We start from the raw sequence: 22,172 nt of genomic DNA, 5'->3' as shown, positions 1-22,172 counted from the left end.
TCACTGAGTGACTAATTCCTGCCATTTGGTAATGCTGCCTGGAACACAGTCCCTTGGCATTCTCTGCAGACAATGGTATCAGCAACGCTACAAAAAGTGGGGACTGGGCAGCACAGTGCAGTGGTGCACTGAGCTGTGCTGTTCTGGCACCCAGCTCCAGAGGCAGGGAGTCTGCCAGAATGGCTCGAGTGCAAGTCTGTCATGTATGAAGAGAATACCCAGCTACACACTCATGTAAAAGGTAGAAACTCCCTCACCTCAGGGCATAAAGCAACCACCAACTTCCTCTATGCGCAAGTTACACCATATTTGTTTGTTTTAGGAGTTCTTGTACCTTTCCCTCAAGCATCTGGTGTTTGCCTGTCTTGGAGAAAGGATGCCAGGCTAGACAGACAGATCATGGCTTCCTTCTGGTATGGCAATTACTGCATTCCACCCTGGAAGGGGGAGAACACACTGGGGAAAGGAGGAATGTTCGATGGCAAGTTCCAATAACACATGGCCCCATTAAACAGCCTTCCCTCCCTGCCTGGCCCTGCACACTCGCACCAGCAGCACACCAGGAGCACACAGCAGCACAGCTTGGCCCTTACACTCTCAAAGAGTCCTGTGTTCCACCAGGAATCTGGGAACAAAGCTGAGCAGGGCCCAGCCCTCATCCTGGAGGTCCTCACATGTGCAAGAAGCAGGATGTTCCCATGCAAATGAGTGTGTTACAAAACAAGGGGACAGAGCAGAATTGTGGTCTGCAGCACAAGTTAATACAAAATACAACATTTAAAAGCAACAGATCTGACTAGACACCCTGGTCCCTTAACATCAGGCTGGATCAGTCATTGTTCTATAGGATCGGTGCCTCCGTAGCCAAAAAAACCAAACAACCAGAAAACAAAACTCATCAGAGGTTACCTACAAAACCAATTTGTTCAAACTTTGAGTAAGTCAACTCACCTCCAGCAGAATATTAAATAACTGTATCAGTCTATGAACTAGGGGCTTGGGAAAGCGTTTATACATTAAATAGGCATTTGGCAAAGCCTCTTTCTTCCTGCTCTGGAGCCAGAAGGCTCCCAAGCTCCCCAAGACAACTGTAATTTGGGAAACTCAGACCTGCCTTTCTGCCTAAAAATTCTTCTCTCTGTTGACTTTGGCTCTGTGCCAGTTTAGGCATCAATTCCAGGCCTCCTGATCTGTGTGTCAGCAGAAATTGCCAGTAGATATCTGTCCAGATTAGCTGCCCAGACACCATCTCACTCCTGGCCTGCTCATGGATACCCTTCTTGAAAGCAGCTGCTGCTGCTGCATTTATCCACTGGAGCCCTCATTTCCTCACTGCCCATCTGCTGCAGGGGAGGCAGAGCCACACAGACAAGACACAAATAACTGACAGGGAAGACCTTGCCACACCAAACAATAAAGACCAGGAAATCCAAAGCCTGCAGCTACCTCATGAATTTGTGCTGGTTTTTAAAAGCAGAAGAAGAATGTGGATAAGCAAACAGAGATACGGTTGAACGACTTATCTAAGTTTAGACAAGCGGTATCTAAATAATGCTATTTTATCTTATTACTGTAACAAATACGAGAATTGATTTAATAACCTAATGTTGGTTTTGGACAGTAGAGGTCTGCATCAATGGACCAAGACACTAATTATATTATCTTATCAAATCAGTGTATAATAATAGAACTTCTCTATGCATTGATGGAGCTAGGCTTAGCTCTGCATGAGAAAATAATCCCTGAAAGACAGGGAACGAGGCAGTATTTAGCAGAAACTCCTTGTGCATAGTTATTTTCTTTCCCTTTCAAAATATTATTATCTTTAAGGTATAGCATGACGAGAAATTTCCTCGATAATCTTTATTGCTTGTTATTTAACCTCCCTCTATCTTTCTGAGAGGTAGTCAATATAATTTTCCAAAAGACTTAAGTAAAAGGGAAAGAACTACTGGTGCATATGCAGATCAATTCATTGTAAACTGACAATAAAGCTTTTTTCATCAAGGTACAAGCAAAATGACTTGCTGACATTAACTGGCAAGTACTTTGCATTCATATGGTATCTTTCATCTACAGACTTCAAAGCATCTGACAGGAGGCAGGCAGGCCTTGTTTCGTCATCCATCCAAGGAAGAAGCTGCAGCACAGTGGCAAGGCTTCCCCAGAAGGTAAAACCATTAGCAGAAATCTAAATGAAGTGATTCCCAGTCCCTAAAAATGAACTACTCTGCCCCAGTACAAATTACACGTGCCCCAGAGAGCAGAGCCACCACCGACCCACACCCCTCTGAGAACTGCTCAGGGTTCTTTAAGAATGTAAATTTAATTCATGAGAAACTAAACAAACACAGAACACAAGAATACTCTTCTACACACAGGGAAATGATGGGGATCTGAAACCAGTCCAGATCTGTAGTTCTGCAGTGTTCCAAGGAGGAGCACTCCTGCAGAAGCACAGGTTTTCATTCATGGAGAGGAAGGGAAATCCTGATACAAAATCTAGCAAGTGTTTAAATAAACCTGTTCAGATGAAGGTCTCTCCACAGAAAAACTAGGACTGTAAGAAAGGTTATGGAAGTAATTTTTACCTTTTTCATACAGCTGGAGAATGCTGACTGCCTAGAGCACTCAAATGGCCAGCAGAAACTTTTAAATATAAATAGGGAAGAAAAATCCCTGCACAGTGCTATTTTAAAAGAAGCATATGGATTCCTCTAAGTTTGAAAATAGCAAACAGAAAATTATGCCAAGGCAATCTCTGGGGCAAGCAGTCTTTCAGCATTGGTGAAAGAACTGCAACAGAAATATTTTAAGACCTACTCTCTAGTTATGAGATCTCTCATGGCCTGTGGAGCCGGACAATGTTAGAGGCCACTAAATCCTGAAGTTTATTTTTCTAAAAGTTTTCACTTCAAATAAAGCTTTGTTTTAATATGTATGGGGCCAACTGTTAGAGCATTGAGGTCCTGGTTATTAGCCAGCTAGAGCTCATGAATTATGTTTAGTGAGAAGTTTATTGGCTCAGTAAACACCATTCCAGTTCCCCTCACTCCTGAATCGTGGAAGCCAAACCAAGAGATATTCAATGCCATATTACCACTAGCACCAGGGCAACCATTATCTGATTACAGACATTTTATTTTTTGTAAGGAATTTGCTATTGCATCATTTAATACACGGAAGTCTTTAAATTTACCAAGGCAACACACAAAGAGTAAGTAACTGTTTGGTGCTGTTCATCATCTTCTAGAGAATACTTGCTTCCATCTCATAGCTTTCCAAATCCAGGCATTGCAGAAATGCAGTCCCTCAAACACTCCTAAGGCAGGAGTCTGGCAAGGAATTTATAACACCAGCAAGGTGCTCATGAAGGTCTGAAGTGGAGCCAGAGCAGCCTGAGGTGGTGTTGGTGCTACCTGGCCTCACCCCATGTGGGCAGGCACCAGGAGCCTGCAGCCCAAAATGCAAGGTAGGCATCTCTAGAACAAGCAGGACTGATGGGTGGCTGTGCAAATCCAGAAGCAACTGCTACTGGTGTGGCTGGCTTTGTCCTGGGTTGGAACTGGTTACCTGTCACTGCCACGAGCTAAAGCCCCAAGTACAGAGAGTGAGCAATGATCAGTCAGGGTGCAGTGGCTTGTTTGTGTGCTTGTTGTTCCAGTTCTCTGGAATAGCTAAGATAGCCAGAAGACTGTACAGGGACTGTGTCAGTCCTTGAGGCAAGGAAAGTTAATTTAGTTGGAAAAGTAAGGATGAAAAAAAGAGTGCTATAATAACAGTAGTCTATTCTGGTAGTAAAGTAAACTGTAACTGAAGGAGTTTAGGTTCTCCTCCTAGTTCTCTACATCTGTCATACCACCGTGGCCAAATAATCTCTGTCTCTGCTTCCTCTCTCCCCTTTTGCTTTACTATCTACTATTATCTACTATTACCATTACTATCTACTATTATCTGCTATCTACTACCATCTACTATTTAGAGTGGAACATTCTTCAGGGAAGAGATTGTGCTTGTACAGCCCAATGACAGCCTTAGGGTTCTGCAGTCCCTAAGCCAAACACAGTCCAATTTACATAACCCCAACTGTGAAATCATGTATTCTCATGTAAATGCTGCTTCTGATGTCCTGAACCCTCCATATGACAATGAAGAAACTTGGCAGTACAGATCCTTAATGTCCAGCCTATCCCACAAGGACATATTATCACACAAAGCACCTCTGGGGAACAGGCAGAGTTAAAATCTTTCCACCCCAGTAGTGGTGAAAGACAAGATACCCTTCTCTTTAAATTTAACCCTCTCCCTTCCAAAGAATGCCTGGAATTTGTACTATTTCCCAGCAGAGAGTGGAAGGCAAAGACTTGGCATGGGGCAAGACAGATAAGAGCAGTTGCCTTCTCTAGGTTTTGTTAACTCTGTGTAATTGCTTAGGGCATGTGATGGTTAGAGAGAGACACATCTGCCAGAGACAGACTACAAATCCCTAGGATAATTCCAAGCAAACAAAATCTAGTTTACAATGTGGCTGTGGTGTATAAAACACCTCTGTAAAACTGCAGTATAATTCAGCTGCTGCAGTTTCATTTACAAAGCAAGGATGCAGTTTTCCCTCTCAAAGTCTGCCATTTAGGATCGCTATGACATTGAATAAAGTCTTGGCAGTCCTCTGGGACACAGGGTGAAGGTTGATTGTTGTTGGAAGTTTCTCTAAGCAAGCCACATTTAAATATCATGTTTTGCAAAAGGGCCCATATTGCCTTGCCTGTGAATTCAGGTTCCTTTACCAGTTTAAAATCTGGGTCAAAGCAATTTGCTTACATTTGGAGTCCTTTTCCAAAATTAATGGTGCGTGGTATTCAGAGTTGCAGATACAAGACAACCGGATACTCTGCTATTATCTGCTCTGCATCCACCATCTACAGTTTTCCTGCTAAGCTCTGTTCCACGGACAGCCCACTCCTGAGCAGTTGCACACTCAGCATCCTAATGACATTATTCTTGGCCATCCTGTTAAACTCACAGCGTCAGGTGGATGCACAGGAGTGAGCCCTGCTGGACTCGCAGCAGTTTTTGGATGGCTCCACATTACAGCTGGCCACGGCTGGAAGTTTTCATAAGCAGTGATGAAGTTCAGAGCTTTTCTATTCAAATGGGATGTTGACTACTGCTGTCACTATCTCTTTCACTTCTGTGGTGATAATTAGATTACCCAAATGTTCTGGGCTCACAGCTACATCAGCCCACTTGGAAGATCCAGTTAGTGCTATATAGAGCTGCCAAATTGCTTAGCTAAATTCACACAGGGGTCACACACAGCTGTGACAGTTGATCTTTGTTTCACTTTGCCATTCAAGGAGGTGCTTTTGGATCACTAATTTCTTGTATGCCTTGGGTGCTGGCTAGTTCAGAGATAATTTTGTTGTATCCTGACAGGCAGTTAGCTGGACCCTGAGTCCTCAGCACACACATTTAAATCTCTCTGATCTGGAAATCTGGGTGGCATATCTGCTCAGGAGTCACACCCAGAGTAAGGATCCTGCCCATGTTTATTCCAGGGCTTCTTGAAAGAGGAAAGATAGAAAGGAAGGGAATAAGAAGGAAGCCCAAAACCACAACACAAATTTGCTACTTAAACTTACTAACAGAACTGACCTGCAAAGTACAAACAGTAATAGAGAATTATGATATTCACACTTTCTCATAGTACTCCTCCAGGTATAATATATAATGTTTCCTTAATGCAAACCACTTTGGAGTAACAATCAATGAAATACATTAAAACACAATAAAAATACTGGGTTTAGGATAAAAATGTGGTTCCAACCTATGGGCTTGTAAAGGAAAAGTCAGCAGAGCCTCTTGCAGGTAAATTCTGAAGTTTCATCCCCTTGTTCACCAGCCAGACAGAATAAAAATATCCACCTACACTAAACCAAAGGGAGCCACTTGTAACCCAGACACAACCACAACAGACATTCTCGACAGTCCTTGGCTTAATAGAACACTGCTTTGTGGTTATACCCACCACTAGGATTTCATCTTGCAAGTTCTAGCACGTTTAATTTATTCCAGGTCATACATCAAACATAATATTAAGATTGAAGATGGCATTTGAGATTGAGACTTTCTTTTGCAGTTTGAGCAGAGAGAACGCAGTTGGGACTGTGGGTGCACGAGCATATTAATACATAAACACAAACCTGCAGCCATCACTCAAGAAAAACAATTGGTCTTTAAGAGGGGGGAAAAGTTGTAAAAAGAATCAATTCCATTAAATAGCTCTATAAATCAATTCCACCAAAAATCAATGGGAAACTACATCCACCATGTGCCAAGTAACTCCCACACATCAGGTGCAACTGTCCGTGACAGCAGCCACGCAGCAGCTCTGCCTGCCGGGAATTCAGCAGCCAAGGGCTGGAGCAAGAACCCCAGCACTGCCACACTGCCCTCCTGAGAGCCCCTCCAGTGCCCACACTGCCCTCCTGAGAGCCCCTCCAGTGCCCACACTGCCCTCCTGAGAGCCCTGGTGCCCACAGTGCCCTCCTGAGAGCCCTGGCACTGCCACACTGCCCTCCTGAGAGCCCTGGCACTGCCACACTGCCCTCCTGAGAGCCCTGGTGCCCACAGTGCCCTCCTGAGAGCCCCAGCAGTGCCCACACTGCCCTCCTGAGAGCCCTGGCACTGCCACACTGCCCTCCTGAGAGCCCCAGCAGTGCCCACAGTGCCCTCCTGAGAGCCCCAGCAGTGCCCACACTGCCCTCCTGAGAGCCCTGGTGCCCACACTGCCCTCCTGAGAGCCCCTCCAGTGCCCACACTGCCCTCCTGAGAGCCCTGGCACTGCCCACACTGCCCTCCTGAGAGCCCCTCCAGTGCCCACACTGCCCTCCTGAGAGCCCCAGCACTGCCACACTGCCCTCCTGAGAGCCCCTCCAGTGCCCACACTGCCCTCCTGAGAGCCCCTCCAGTGCCCACATTGCCCTCCTGAGAGCCCCTCCAGTGCCCACACTGCCCTCCTGAGAGCCCCTCCAGTGCCCACACTGCCCTCCTGAGAGCCCCTCCAGTGCCCACACTGCCCTGCTGAGAGCCCCTCCAGTGCCCACACTGCCCTCCTGAGAGCCCCAGCAGTGCCCACACTGCCCTCCTGAGAGCCCCTCCAGTGCCCACACTGCCCTCCTGAGAGCCCCTCCAGTGCCCACACTGCCCTCCTGAGAGCCCCAGCACTGCCCTCACTGCCCTCCTGAGAGCCCTGGTGCCCACACTGCCCTGCTGAGAGCCCCTCCAGTGCCCACACTGCCCTGCTGAGAGCCCTGGCACTGCCCACATTGCCCTCCTGAGAGCCCTGGTGCCCACACTGCCCTCCTGAGAGCCCTGGTGCCCACACTGCCCTCCTGCTCCTGCCATGGTGCCCACACTGCCCTCCTGAGAGCCCTGGTGTCCACACTGCCCTCCTGAGAGCCCCAGTGCCCACACTGCCCTCCTGAGAGCCCCTCCAGTGCCCACACTGCCCTCCTGCTCCTGCCATGGTGCCCACAGTGCCCTCCTGCTCCTGCCATGGTGCCCTAGCCCTGCTGGCTCAGGGAGCTGCAGCCGAGGTCTCCGGGACAGCCGCTGCTCCCTGCCAAGGCCTGCACATCTGCTCATGGAGCCCGCGCTGGGACCAGCCCCACACTCACAGGGGCCGTGTAGCCTGCAGACACCGTGGTACCAGTCCCACCTAAAAATCACTGGAGGAAAGCTCTCGTTTCTGGTTCGAGCCAGGAATCTTACGTGCCCAGGTCTGAAATGAAGGGTGACTTCAGGATTTCCAGCAGGTTTGGAGCCACAAGCATCCCCGAAGGGACTTAGGCACAGATGTGGGGAAGGTGGAAGGGGGATAAGAAGGGTGTGGGGCCCACGAGCCAGCAGCATGCAGTAAGACACTGCTTAAACAAATTACTTGTTTAAGCACAAGTTCAAGAGTTCCACACTGTGTCAGTCTTGCTAGTTCAGTGACTCCTGCAGTGACTGTGCCAGGCCACTGCCCTCTCACTTTCAAAGTGCAGCTCAGTTGCATTTTCACATTTATAGGTGGTGGGTGCCCCTTCAGTGACTGGAGAAACCCTTGGGGCTTTCATTTTGTGCTGGCAGCTCTCAAATGACTTTAGAAACAAAACCCCTGGGGCTTTTGTTCTGTGTGGCAGAGCAGAGAGGGCATGGAAAATTCTGGCTTTGTTAAAACCTGTAGAAAAATTCATGTCCTGTGTCTTCCCCTTCATGTGCTTCACATGTGCTGTCATGTCTCTGGGCCATTAGAGACACACTGTTTAAGACACTCAGATCTAGCATTTTTGCAATAGAAAAACTTGATGAGTTGGCCTCTGCTATTCAGCACTAAGTACCAAAACCCATTCTTTCCTGATGGAACTAATGTCAAGAGTAACTTGACAGCTACTGCACACAGAAACACTCATGTCTGGAATTATACATGTATATTTTAAACAGAGAAAGAATGCACATATGTGTATAACAAATAGTGAACAATTTAATGAGAGGGCTCAGGACTGTCCCTGGCAGGGAATGAAACTATCTACTGCATCTCTCTAAGGCTCTGTGACCCAGCTGCAGGAGGGATCTGATCTCCAAATTGCATTTTTGATCTTGGGCCTGATCTTAGCAATCAGCACCCTCAGCTTACTGATTTCAGTGGGATTTGAGAGCATTTGATATCAAACCTTCCATCAGTCACAAGTTTCCCCTAGATGTAAGGGCATGCAGTTCTAGAAAGCAAGACTTTGACATAGGCTGGAGGTTTGATGTCAAGAGTAAGTGGGAATTATACAATCAGGGGCTTCAATCTAACCGCTGGTATTTGGCAAGACAAAGCAGCAATACATTGAAGTCTGTCTCTTTTGAATTATTCCTTAAAACTCTGTCATATGACTCTTCTGCTCCAGAAGAATTAATCAAATATTAAAAAGTATACTTAGGGAAGCTGAGGGCTATGGTCAATAGAACAGTCACATTTTCCTGCAATTAACAGTGGAAGTTCCTCATTTTCCCTGTTCCTAAATGCATCTGCAGTGATACTTCATTTACTGGGATTTCAGTCTCATACAAGTCAGGAAAAAATATTTGTGGCAAGAGGCCTTGAAGTATTATAATAAGGAAGGGCGTTTGCAGAGAGTTTTGAAACACAGATCCTGTTCTAAAGAGAGTCTGTGCACAGATACCACTCCAACACTTGCATGGATGTAACTTGCAACTACTTGGTGGCTCTGAAGTTCTGCAGCAGCTCAGAGTGAAGAAATTACTGTTGTATTTATGAAGGACAGCCCAAATCATGGTTTGTGTGGAAAGAAACAGAAAACAGATAGGAATAAACACAGCCCAGGGAACAGGGAGATTACAGTGATACAGCAGATATGTAGGAATGGTTGGCAAAAGCAAGCTTGTGCACAACTGGGGAAGAAGAAAAGAATCTCACAGGTTAGATAACCAAAGCATAAATTGCAATAAGCAGATACTAGGGACTAGGAGTTGAAGCCAGATTAGGGACCTGAAGTGTCAACTTGCGTTTAAGGACTATCATATTTAAAATCATAAGCCAAATTGCATAATAGGCAGATGAGATGAATTGAAAGATTTAGCTATGAAAATTGACTCAGAGAGAGGATTGTAAGGATCTTTTATTTTTAAATCCTGCTCCTGAACTCTTTTATACTCAAGGAAAAAAAGTCTGAAATCCCATTTCCTGCCAGTATAGGGCTAAAATGTTAACACCATATTTCATAACAGTTAACGTGAAACAGGATTACTGTGCTGACTTGTTCTTGAAGAGCAAATACACTCTAAACACTAGATTGAGAAGGAGGTAGATTTCTTTCTGACAAATCCGCTGACAAGAAGCAGGACAGAGAAAACATATTTTTCTCTATGACTTCTGAGGATGAACAGAATTTAAGTCTGTTGTCCTCAGTAGCACTGATGTACTCTTCCAGTTAGACTTTTTTTGTTCAGTTATTCACTGTAGTGACTGATTTACTATGTATAACTGTGCTTTTATTTCCTACTCAGATGAAGTGCTTACACTCTTTTCAATGAAAGCAAAAGAAATGCCTTGTTAACCTTAAGTTTAAAATAAATAAGAATGATCTTACGAAGAAGATCCAATGACCCATTAGAAGGAATAACTTCTTAATACCAGCCAGGGAACTGCCTCTTCAGAAAAATGAAGATTCAAACCCCTACCCAAGCAGAGCCCTCTCTGACACCGCAGTGTATCTGGGACTTCCCTGTGTCAGAGCCTTTTGCACGGAGAGCACTTAGGCAGCGAGTGTGTGACACATCCAGCGAGACCCGTAATGTCTTGCCTGTTTTCTCTGGAGCCTCTGAACTGTGACCTCAAAGCAAATGAATCTGAGAAGAAAATACATTAATCAGGCATTCACTCAGCCAGGCTCTGGGTTTTTAGAGCAGGGATCTGAATCAGCTCTATCGCCTCCCACTTCTCTCCTGATACAATTAGTCAGCATCTGCCCCGGCAGCCAGCCCGCTGCCTCTCAGAGTGGGGGACAGGCAGCTGCAGCTCCCTTGCCACTGCTACTTCCTAGCAGGCTGCAGAGCCACGGGGAGCAGCTTCTGAATTGTCTGGTGAAGGTTAGCATCCCTTCCTGCGCTCAGGGGAGCGAGAGGAGCTGAGAGCAGCTACCACTTACAGCCTCTTTATTCCCTGCTCCAGCCCAAGCGCAGGTTCAGACGTGTCCCAGCCACACCTCTCAAACCCTGGGCCAAAGCCATGCCAGCTCCACACACCTGCTGCAGGCTTCCCCACATTTTAAGGGAATCCCCAGAAGGGGATGTGCAGGTGCTCCACTCCCTTCAGAGAGCACAAGCAACAAATCAACCTGGGAAATTGGACCCATAGCATTCAGTGTGGCCCTCTGACCTTTTTCAAAATGTTCTCAGCCCACCAGGCTGGCAGAATTGAACTTTATAGCTAAGTGTTTTGAAAGAAGCGTGTGCTTTTAAAATCCAGTTGAATTTTTGCTAGGGAACTTTACAAAGGCATCAATAGTGTATCCACAGGAGTTTTGCAATTTTAGGTTACAGGTGATTACAGCAAATAAACAGGCATGCAAGTCAGGGTCGGAAGCAGGCTTCTACTTAGAGCCTGCCTCACCAGGCACTTGGAAAATAAATAAACCCCCCAACCAGTTCTGTTTTACCCAACAGCTTTAAGGCTCCAGCCCCACTCCCAGGGCTGGATTGTGCAAGCTCTTACTCCAGCAGTCACACCGAGTTCAAGCAAAGTGCCTGAGTAAGCATTTGCAGAATCTGGCCCCCCCAGCCAGTTATCTATACAGCACCTATTTGGGCCTTGCACTGCAAGCTCTTTAGCTGGGGACATGGTCTGGAAGTATATTGTCAGCTGCAATGGGCTTTATCTCCATTTATAGCATTAAATCTAATTTTTGGTGCCAAGTGCAGCGTTAGCCTTGCAATGACATCTATTATAGACATTTTCCCCTGAAGACTGTGATCTGACCAACAACCAGTTTGCACTGCTCATATTTTTATTTTATTACAAAATCACCATGTTCATATGACCTTTCTATTTCTCTAATTTCAAGCATTTTCTTAAAATACAGTACAACAGGCACTGAATTACAGAAATCCCACACCCTGGCATTACACTGACTTCACCTGAGATGCTGCCATCCTTCCTTCCCTGAAGATTTACAAAACAGAGAACTTAAAACAACAAACTTGACTGGTTAGTGCCCAGTAATATGTAAGTTTAGCAGAGGCAGACTTGTTTTCTCTGTGCCATCAGAAGCACTCCTGATGGGCACCCAGCCCCTTCCCCTCTGCCAAAACACGGAGGAGGCAGGGGCAGCAGCCTGGCACAGCATGGAGCACTTCTTACGGGAAAAATAATCACAAGTCCCCTGAAATGCTGCATCCTGCATGCCTCAAAGGACAGCTGCTACCTTCTCACTTACAAAAATGTGACCCCAGCCAGGCAATCTACAGCACCAATGCTGTCAGACACCCTCCCACTCACCACTTTTGATGGTCAAAGCCATTGAAATGCAGTGGCTTCCCCTCCGCCTCAGAAGGGGATGTTTTCTGTTTGCTCCAGGAAGTTTTAGGGAGGGTGCTTTGGGTTTTTCAGTTTTTGGTAAGGGTTTGTACAACCCAAGCTGTTTTAGATAAACACAGAGGTAGCAGGAGTCCATGTGTAACCACAGAGGAAGCGAGCACAAATAGGCAAATGTTCTGAATAATGGCAGTGTAGATGCACATGGAAACCTGCTTGAACTGATCTGGACTCCTTTCCCCCTTTCTTGTCCAACCAGTTGAAGGACAGGGAACATCCCAGGCCTCTGGCATATGGTATTAAATGCTCTGGGCATTAGGTGGAAAACTGATAAGTCTTTTGAAATGGAACAGTTGCTGTCGTGTAGCCCAGGCCCCACTTCATAGGAACTCTCAAAATCTGGAAAGGAGAAGGGAGGTTTTACTTGTTACCAGTGAAACAGAGAAACTGAGGTGCTTAATCAGTCATTTGCATCTAATGGGGGTGGAAGCTGGTGTGTTGGGCTATGGCCATGGCTTCTGTCCTGTTAAGGAAGAACCTTCTGCAGCCTTCAGAAAGCCATATAAACATCTCAGAAAAGGCTACATGGATATGCCAAAGACACAACTGTAAGTCACAGATTATTAATTATGAAAGCATTTTGAGATCTTTGAGTTGAAAGGATGTCTTTTCTGGATAGGTAAATATTTTAATTCCATACTCCAATGATCAGTGTTTCAACAGGACCCTTAAAATATGTTTTCCTTCCATGACTGTCCCCTATGGTTAGTTATACCTCCATGCATGATTTCAAGTACTACAGCTCTATCAAAAGTACTCGTTTTCTCTACATTTGGTTCCAAGACTCTGAATTATTAGTATGGCATTCAGCTTGAAATCCTCTTGCACAATTAACAGGAAAATATCAGACAATAGCAGCTACTACTGTTATTTTCTATTCATTAAATGCTAATGGAAATTCAGCCCATCTTCCAAATACCATGGCCTTACACAGGCAGAGGTGAAGAGGTACAGACACATGAAATTATTTTTCCAGATTCAAGCAACATAGTGGCAAACAAATTCTCATACTCAGCTCTGGTTTAGCCACCAAAATAGAGGTTGTCAGAATGAAGCTGATGGTCTCACTGCATCCAGGTCACTTTTTCCCTCACTCAGGAGCTGAGGAATATCAATACAATTAAACCCATCACCTTACAGCAGTAAGCAGAAACTAGGAGACCCAGCCTGACTGGAATAAACCAGCTGACTACAGCTGCTAAAAAGAGGTCCACACTTGGGCAAATACTCAAGACATTCCTTCTCCAAGGCACCACCCATAATAACAGGCCAGCAGTCTCAAACACCTCTGCACTTGGATGGGTACGCAGAACCGCATACATTAAACTGCTTTTCTTGGAGTTCATTGAAGAATGCTGCCAGCTTGTAAACAGCAGAGTCAGTTTTGCTGCCAACACAATTTCTACCTAGAGCAAACGGAAGTGCTTTTCCAAGAATTTCCAAGAGTGTTGCGTCACGCCGTGCGCTGGCAGCGCACCGTGCAGCGGAGGGAAGGCACAGGAACACAGGCTGCTGCTTGGTGCATCCTGCAGGGGATTATTCACAGACATTCACTCGTTTTCAGGAAGAGACTGACAGTGCAGAACCAACCTTCCAAAAGCTCCCAGTGCTCACTGCAGGGGAATATATTCTCATTAATACTTCCAGCGCTGTAGCAAAAAGAGAGTCATTTTTATAGCTGGTGTGTTTCAATTTTCATTACAATTTTGAAAGCCTTGTTTGATAAGGTACAGTGGAGACTAAGAAATGTAGCATTTCTGAAGGACTAGAGAGGCTTCTTCTCTAGCCTCCCTCCCCCGTTGTGGGTTTTGCATAATCCTAAAGCATTAGTCCTTTGGCAATTTTACCGTTTTGAAGCTTTATTAGAATTATGTGTATGATGACAGCATTTACAGGCTGTTGCTAGGGTCAGGGTCCCATTATGCAAACTTGTAAATATGATGAGCATTTATGAGATAAATACACAAAAAACCCCAAGGACATTGTATTCTTCATACTTTAAAGATGAAGAAAACTGAAGTTGCTTAACTTCCTTCATGACCATAGCATGGAAAATTTAAATCAGGGATGGAAGCAGAGTTCCTTGGACCACAAGCTCACCCAAAAGAATTAAATGTGGACAAATATTCAACCACTGCATCAATTCATAAAACCAAGTGCTTATAACCAAGTTTTCTGGGTAAAACTTCTCATAATTTACATTTCTTTAAAAAAACACTCAGCCAAACATCACTTTGCTGACATCTGAAGAATTTCAAGACAACTCTTGCTCTCATGCCAAAATTCCCATTATTGAGCATTCTGGTACTATGGTTCTGGCTATGCACACTTCAGAGCTGTGCACACAGATTTAAATTTTTAGTGGATTCCTTGCCATCTGCAACTTTGGTAGATATTTTCCCTGCCTAGAAGGACATCCATGTTTTTTCTTTGAAGACTGAGCATAATCATGTCACTAATATCACATTATCAAAGAACATTTCAGCTGCCTAGAAAAGAACAAAGAGCTTTTTTCAAGGACTTGAGGAGTTTGATGCAAAAAGTTCCATGTGAGGACTGTTCTGGATACTTTATGAGGGTAAACAGAAACTAGGAATAACAAAGCATCTCACCCTTCCAGGGGTAGGGGAAACAACATTAAATAAAAACAGCACAAGTTTGTGTCTCACTATACACTGTCATAATTTCAAACTTCTTTTAAACAGGTATTGTTTTAAAAAAGCATTCTTCAGTTGTATGTCTCTCCTAGTGAAGTTTTGAGGAAAATTTGTCTCTCCACAGAGAAAGCTGCTGCTTTACTGCTCCATCCACTGGGCACTTAACTAACCCTTCACACCAGGAGCCCCTTGCACAGGGACAGAGAAGCTGCTTTTTCTGTTTAGTTCAATAACCTCTTCTTTCAGACTGCTGAAAGCAACTGAGATTTGAGGAGGGGCAGAAGGGCAGGGAAGCTGACTTCCCTCCAAATAAAAGCTAGGTGTTAGAAACTAGTATCTGCTAGTTCCAAACTCATAAAAGAGCAACAAAACTAGAAAATAATCAGTTCACTTTTGCTCAAAGAACTCTTCCTTTGCTTTGCATTTAAATTGGAGCTGAATAAAAATCACAGAACAAGTCACACAGGAAGGGACCTCAGGAAGTCATCAGAAAGTATTTTGATAAGAAAGTATTTAACAAATTTTATTTAACACTTCAAAATCTTCAGGTTTAACATTTCATTAAATTTAATGCTATATAAGAAGTTTCTTGAGTCACTTCTCAGAAACAATAACATAATACATTAATTTTGTTTCTGATTTGTATGTTGAATACAAAATGTGGTAATACCTGAATGTGTTAACCCTGACCTTCTGCTCAACATGAAATTTAAAGTTATTTTAGTTGCACATCAACATATTTTAATAGGTACAGACCAGCAAGATCCAGTCTTTCTGCTGGAGAGTAACCAGCACATAGACAAACCAGCAAGCTTTCAAATAAGGTTTCCTGTTGGCTGATTTCAATTCTCAGTTAAAACTGGCAATGCAAATTACTCTATTCTCTTCTTTATCGAGCAAGAGAAAAGATTTTTAAACTGTCAAACTGGCTGGTGGCATCTTGACAGCAAATGGCAATGCAGTAAGTGCAGTCCTACATGGCAGTGTCTTTATGTGACTCCCAGAAAACGGAATCCCCTCCCTGAATGGCTCTTTATACAACGGGAAATGAGCACACATTTAGGGGAAGGAATCCGCTGTACTCCCCTGTCATCTTAAAGGGCTGCAGCAGTGAATGGGACTAGCCCAGCATGAAGAGCAGGCAGGTTGTTTACCACGAGGCCTCTCCCCAGGCACTCCATCCAGTATCTCTTTTTTTACTCATGGCAAAGGACTGATTTGAGGACAATTTTATCTTGCATGGTGTTTGGTTCAGTGGGGGAAGGGACTGGATAGGGCAAACTGATATATTATGGAAAGCCATCCCCTCTTCCTTTGCCCAGGGGACTGAGGGACAGCAAATGCCTCAGGCCAGCCTACTGACATGAAATGTTTCCTGCCTCCTCTCCAGAACCTGGGCAAGGACAACACTGACACGTTTTTCCATCCAGTATCTAAAGCTGGAAGAACAAGAGAGGGTTGTTCCTAGCTCCTGCACAGATCTCTCAGAACACCTAGCAACAGAAGCAAGAAGTTCCCCCTGTTTTCAGGGACACCTTCATTGGGAGGGTTCCCTGATGGCTGTTCTGAGCAGGAAACCAATCCTGCACTTCTTTGAACTCTTCTTACTGCCAGCTGAAGACTCAGACCCTTCTTCTCCCAGTTTAGCTGTCAGTGCATGTCTTCTGGCACTTTGTGCAGGACAGCTCAGTTTGTCTTTTCTCCATTAGAGCGAGTAAGTGAAGGAAACTTCCTACAATAGGTCCATTTCCAAATGCCTGCATGAGGTTTTCAGTTTAAAAGATCACTCTTTAGCCCCTTCAAATCCGCAGGGTGTGCATCTGAAAATGTGATATAATACATATGTAATCCTGGATAAACTACATTCCCCACCCATTTCCATTAAGTAAAATCAGTAACTAGAATCCCTGTTTAGGATTTGTGATTACAGGGATCACCCTCCACCCTGCCCTGGTCAGACAATACAAGCTCTAGGAAAGCATGAGAGCCGTCATTTCAATAACGCAAAACCCTGTTGCTTCCACTCCAGAACAGCTGACTTGAAGAGCATGCTAGGCTGTGCTTATTAACAAAATGAGAAATCTGATACATAGAAAGAAAACACTATGTGAGGATTAATCCTGGATTGCAGTTTGTGGCCAGCACTGGGCCGTCATCCAAACACAGATGAAAAAGAACAGAATTTCTCCCACCTGTCACTTACAGCAGGTACAGCTATTGCTGTCTTGGAGCCTCCTCCTTTACAGCTATTGTAACAACTCATTTTGTATCAGCTTAAAATTCAGCATTGACCTCACTCTTTCATTTCTTCCTTGTTTTGTGGGAGCCAACACTGGAGGGTGAATTTTCTTTCCAGGAATTGCAAACAAGCGTGAGTAACTTACAAGTTTGGACAGCTAGCACAATACACGTATGCTTCAAGGAAAGAAACACAGCTTAGAATCGGCATCCTACAGGAACCTGGAGATGCTAACTGAACAAGAACATTTAACTCTCATGAGCAACTTTTTAACATTGTCCTGCTGGTTTTGAGAGAAGCAAGCACACTGTCACTGCTGATTGCCGGGGACCTGAACAAATAAATGCAGTTTCTTTGCCAATGAGCTACTGCACAGCAGAGTGAAATCCCTATTGCAATGCATTGTCCTTGCTCCCGATAGTGCAGCAAGACAAAAACCAAGATAGGAAGGCCTAATGGCCCAGTCACTGGTGTTCAATCCAAATCAAGCCAAAGAAGTCATCATCTTTTTTTTTTTTTAATATTTAATGTTTTTTAACATTTTTAAACATATTTAACCTTCTCCTGCTTATGGTTGGGTCGACACTCTGTTGTTGCAATGCCACAGCTGAGCCCTGTTAATTTTTCTCCAAGCCCAGCAGGGAAGTCATGTCTGCTGATGCTGAAATGGTCCCTTCCCATTGAGCTTCGCCTGTCACAATACAGCCAACATAATGGCTATGCCACAAATGTGATTCTGCTTTCTTCCAGCCCAACACCACAGTTGCTGCAGCACTGAAATGCTGCTTTGTGGCAACGTTCCTCCCTGGCTGCTGGCAGAAGCTGCAGTGTTGTTCATACACTTTATCAGTCAGATTTGGTTAGGGTGTGGGAAACTTGGTTTTCTGTAGAGAAAACGTGGCAACGTCTTCCTGCCCATACCTCTGGCTGTCAGGCTGCCATGTGTTCATCAGGCTGGGTGACAGGGTTAAACGCTGCAGTCAGCACAAACAGGAGTTCTGATAGGAAGGCAAATGCACCTTGGTTTTCAAACATCGTCCCATTTCCCTACATCTATCATCAAAGAAGGCAGCAGGAGCTCAGAGAATAGCCACATACTATTTTCTGCAAGGTCAGAGCAATGCACAACATACAGTTTAGTTTGGCAGCTCTTAATTACTATGGGCTGTAAAGATGCTAAAAAACGACAACTCTCATTGCAAGATCTGCTGTTCACAACTTCAAATTTCATGCTGTGACCACCAATTTTGGGCTGTGGTGGCTGTTTAAAGAGTTTAAATCCATTACACAGCCAAACTGCTTAGCATTAGGTTGTTTCCTACTCATTTTAAACAACAAATCAGAATGAACTGAACATGTACCCTTCTGGAACAAGGCCTCTCACCTTCTCTTTCTCTCGTCTCTCCCCCCACCCCTTGTCACACATCGGCTTCTGCCAAACAATTCAGCACTGACACTACAGCCCATCACATGATACCAAGTGCTTCAAGCATCTTGCAATACTTATTACTATCTCCACATCCATAAGTCATTCCACCCAGAAACGTATGTGAACGCTAACGGGAGCTATTTCCGTATGCATTAAAGATTTAGAGCTCTCCCAGATCCTCGGAAGAAGCTTTTCCCCCAAATACTGAAAAATCATCCCTTTTATGTGTGTGAGTCTCATCTGCATTTCATGTAGGCTAGAAACCATGACATAAGGAAAACCTGCCATGTCCTCATACTCTCCCATTCCTCCTCCTTACACCCCTGTGGCCACGCGAGTCTGTCGTGATTAAGCAATGGATTTTAGATGTCAAAGAACGAGGCACTTACGCAGGGTGTCCTTACCCATGTTAGAATGGAAACTAACATATGTAAGAGGTTGCTTATTCTTGATGCTGATCTCCTCCAGAGCTAAAATGATATGTCAGTAGCAGGTGGCAAGTTTGAAGACCCCCCCCCCCCTCTTTTCTTTTTTTTTTTTTTTAATAAATATAACAAAGGGCACGCAGATTTGACCTAATGGGTCAAGCATCAAAAGTTAAACTGATTTAAATAATTAGACCTAGAATGTCAGGCACCACTGCAAATAATTGCTCCTAATGCTTTTAGGATTAGATTGCTAATGAAAAGGCGCAAAAAGGAGGCCATTTGCAGTTGTGGAAATAAGTCAATTTTCTTTCCATATGTCATTTTCCCCATGTAGTTTTGCTGTGAAATCCAAAGGAGTCATTTACAGCTTTCTCTCCAGAGCCGCTGTAGTATATACAATAGTTCTGAGTAATAAAAAATAGCAATAGGTCATCTTGAAATATTAGTTGTTTATACGCTGTATTTATCAAGCATAGCAAACATCTGCTCATAGTTCTGACATTTTCCAATGAAAGTGACTATTGCATATTGTTTTCCCCTTAATTTCTGGAAAAACATGGGAGCTATTCAAATATAAACAGCATTCCGCAACAAATTTAAACCAGTTTTGGTCAAAGGACAGTTCATTAGCAGAATGTAATTCTGATGCTCTTAACTGTTTCTGGCTGCTCTCTCAGATTTGTTCTAACAGCTAAGTAATACCCTGAGTGATTTCGGTAACCGTGCGCTAAAACACTGTGTTCCATATATAATTCATTAATTCTGTGCAAAGGTGTGTGTACCCCCGCCCCACTCGCAGCTCCTAACGCCAAGTTACCGGTCTCTGGAAGCGCCCAGGCCACCCGAGCTCTCAAAGGTTGCGGATTTCGCAGCAGGAGGATTCGATGCCCGGAGCCCGTGTGTGCATCCGCGTTCCCGGGCGGCGGCGGGGCCGGGCGCGGTGTCCGGGGCCGCGGAGCCCCGGGAGGAGCGCGGCTGGCGGCCCCGATAACGGGGGGCGCGCCGAGAGCCGCCCGCCGCCGCCGTGCCCACTTCCACCTGGGACCCGGCCAAGCAGAAGTCAATAATTGACTTCCCCGCCGGCTCTCGCCCCGTACCAAAGGGGCCGGGGGCGGGCTGGGCGCTGCGGTCACAGCGGGGCTCCCCGGGCCGCGCACCGCGCAGGGGGCCGGCACGCAGCCTCCCCCGCCCCCACTCCCCCCGCCGCCTTGGCTTCGCTTTTAAATGCAACCAAAAAACCACAAAAGGCCCGGCTCCCCCCGCCGCCGAGCTGGCACCGGCACCGGCGCGCCGGGAGATGCAGAGCCCGGTACGGCTTCGCGGCGCCGTGCCCGCGGGACCGGGCAGCCGCGGCCAGCCCTCTCGGTTCCCTCAATTGCGATGTCGAGCGCCTCGGCAACAATATTGCCAGCCTGGACGTACAATTTCTTTTTTTTTTTTTTTTTTTTCAAACCGGGTGGACAGCTCTGCGCTGCCTAGCGCGGCCGGGGAACGCGCATTTCCTGCGGGGCACAAAGCCGGCGGGCAGGGTCCGGGAGCCCCCGGCCGCGGGAGGGTGCGCGATCCTGCTCCGTCCATTGCGTCCGAGATGGGGCCGTAACAAAAGCCAGAGACCCGCAGCGACGGGCAGAGCGAGCGGAGCCGGCGGGTCCTTCCCTCCGCGATCCCGAGCGGCCGAGGGGGGCGGCGGGGAAGGGGGGAGCCGGGGCAAAAGTTCACCGCGGTCCCGGTAGGGCAGGGGGTGCTCGGTGGGGCTGGGGCCGGCGCTGGGGCTGGGGGATGCCGGCCTGGCTCGTCGCCTCGCAGCCCGGCGGATGGACCGCGGGGGGCGGGAAGGAGGCGATGCAAGTCCCGGGAGCCCCTTTCCTGCCCTCTCCTCCACAATGCGGCCAGATCCCCGGCACAAACACGCCCCCCGGCACCCCGGGGCTCCGCTCCCTCCTTTCGGGGAAAAAATAAAATCAAATAAAACACAATACGGCTCACTTGAAGGGACGAATGGGGATGGGGAGCAGGCGGCTGCTCCGCGGCTGCCTGCGGCCCCGGCGGTCACCCCACGCCGGCCGGCCCCGGCGGGCAGCAGCTGCGGCCCCCCGCCCCGAGCCCACCGCCGCCGGGAAGGGGCAGCGCACACCCGTGCGCACACACACAAATGGCACGGGAGAAGGGGAAAGTTTCCAGCCGCTTCAACCAAATAACCAACATAGGCAAGCTCCAGACAGGCACGGTGGCCAGCACACCGATGCACGCCCCGGCCCCCAAAGCAACGGGGCAGCGCGCCCAGAGGGCGAGGGGAGGGGGCCCGGGGCACGGAGAGAGGGGGGCAAGAGCAGAGAAACCATCTCGGGTTTTTTCAATGGAAATACCGCCGGTGCCGGGCACGGCTGATGCAGGGCAGGGAACAAGGGAACACCCCCGCCACCCCGGCGACTCTCCCGAGCGGACCCGTACAGATGGGCAAACCACCGGGGCTGCAAATAAAGAGCGGGGGAGCGGGGCTGGGCTGCACCGCGGAGCCCGGCAGCGCCCGGCCGCCCCGCGGGACCCGCGCCCCCGCCCGCGCCCCGCGCCGCGTTACCTTCTTATTGCATCTGGAGCAGCAGCTTTTCTTCCCCTTCCCCTCTCCTCCTCTCCCTCTCCTGTCCTCTCGGTTTATACCAGCCTGTTCCTCATCTCACAGCCTTCCTCCCAGCGCCATCTTGCAAGCTTGTGACGTTGGGAGCCGCTCACCCCTGACCCACATTTGAATAGAAGCCAAAATGAAAAAAAGAAGAGGAGAGAGCGAGGGAGAGAGGAGAGAAAGAGGGGAAAGAAGAAGAAGAAAGAGCGGAACAAGGAGAAGCAGGGAAAGCAGAAGCTAAGCAAGTGCTGTGCCAGTGTGGAACAGCATCGGCTCCACTCCCTTGCCAGCTAGTTTAGTAATAAGCAATTTCCTGCTTTTGCAATAAATGTTGCCGCGGCGGGGCTGGGAAAGGGACGGGGATCTGAGTAATTCCCACCGAGGGACCAGGGCTTCCCCCACCCCGAGCCGCCCCCCTTCCCTGCCACCCACACCCCGAAACCCAGCCCGGAGCCTGACCACTGCCTCCCGGCAACCCAAATACTGCTGCTCCCTCCCGGGTTTCGAGCAATGAGGCATTTATTAAGATTATTTCTCCCATCACTGATGAGCTCTCAAGTATGTGTTAAGAGAAATTATATAGATTGCAGCTTGCACGTGTATTGGAATCTGAAATGAGTTTTATACAAAAATTTAGGAAACATCATTATATAG

At 46.7% G+C, this 22,172-nt stretch overlaps 1 protein-coding gene across 1 annotated transcript in view; it reads right to left on the bottom strand.

The window, feature by feature from the left end:
- Positions 1 to 21,869, bottom strand: part of HIC2 (HIC ZBTB transcriptional repressor 2) — a 75,241-nt gene extending 53,372 nt beyond the window's left edge. Inside the window, exon 1 of the mRNA XM_063415763.1 lies at positions 21,477 to 21,869. The gene's annotated coding sequence lies outside the window, so the exon portion shown is untranslated. The remainder of the gene's footprint in view (positions 1 to 21,476) is intronic.
- Between the last annotated feature and the right edge of the window lie 303 nt (positions 21,870 to 22,172).

This window comes from Prinia subflava, chromosome 19 (genome assembly GCF_021018805.1).
Source record: "Prinia subflava isolate CZ2003 ecotype Zambia chromosome 19, Cam_Psub_1.2, whole genome shotgun sequence".
NCBI lineage: Eukaryota > Metazoa > Chordata > Aves > Passeriformes > Cisticolidae > Prinia > Prinia subflava.
This window is presented reverse-complemented; position numbering and strand designations above follow the sequence as displayed.